Source organism: Sapajus apella, unplaced genomic scaffold, assembly GCF_009761245.1.
Source record: "Sapajus apella isolate SASKATOON/1434 unplaced genomic scaffold, GSC_monkey_1.0 scaffold55, whole genome shotgun sequence".
Classification (NCBI taxonomy): domain Eukaryota; kingdom Metazoa; phylum Chordata; class Mammalia; order Primates; family Cebidae; genus Sapajus; species Sapajus apella.
The window spans coordinates 5,761,517-5,762,539 of NW_022436995.1; positions in this window are offsets into that span (position 1 = coordinate 5,761,517).

The window sequence follows — 1,023 nt, forward strand, 5'->3', positions numbered from 1 at the left end:
TATGTGTGTGTTTCTTTTTTTGGGTTTTTTTTTTTTTTTTTTGAGATGGAGTTTCACTCTTGTTGTCCAGGCTGGAGTGCAATGGCATGATCTCTGCTCACTGCAACCTCCACCTCCTGGGTTCAAGCAAGTCTCCTGCCTCAGCCTCCTGAGTAGCTAGGATTACAGGCATGCACCACCACACCTGACTAATTTTGTATTTTTAGGAGAGATGGGGTTTCTCCATGTTGGCCAGGCAGGTCTTGAACCCTCAACCTCAGGTGATTCACCCGCCTTGGCCTCCCAAAGTGCTGGGATTACAGGTGTGAGCCACCACATCCAGTCTCCTATTGCTTGTTTGGTCTACTTTGTTAAAGATCAGATAGCTGTAAGTGTGCAACTATATTTCTGGGCTCTCTATTTTGTTCCATTTGTCTGTCTGTTTTTGTACCAGTACCATGGTGTTTTGGTTACTGTTGCCTTGTAGTATGGTTTGAACTTGGGTAATGTGATGCCTCCAGCTTTGTTCTTTTTGTTTAGGATTGCTTTGGCTATTCAGGCTCTTTTTTTGTTTCACATGAATAGTTTTTTCTAATTCTGTGAAAAATGTTATTGGTAGTTTGATAGGAATCAAATCTACACATTGCTTTGGGCAATATAGCCATTTTAATGATATTGTTTCTTCTAATCCATGTGCATAGAATGTTTTTCATTTGTTTGTTTCATCTATTATTTCTTTTAGCAGTGTTTTGTAGTTCTCCTTGGAAAGATCTTTCACCTCCTTGGTTAAATGTATTTCTATTCTTGATTTGGCTCTCAGCTTAAACAATGTTGGTATATAAAATTGCTACCGATTTTTGTACATTGATTTGGTATCCTGATACTTTACTGAAGTCAAGGATTTCTTAAAGAAGACACAAAAGTACAAACTATAGAAGACTGACAAATTTAACATATTAAAACCATCTCTTTCATTCATTGAAATACATCTTTTAAAAAGTGTGACACTACAAACTGGAAGAATTACTTTTTTTTTTTTTTTTT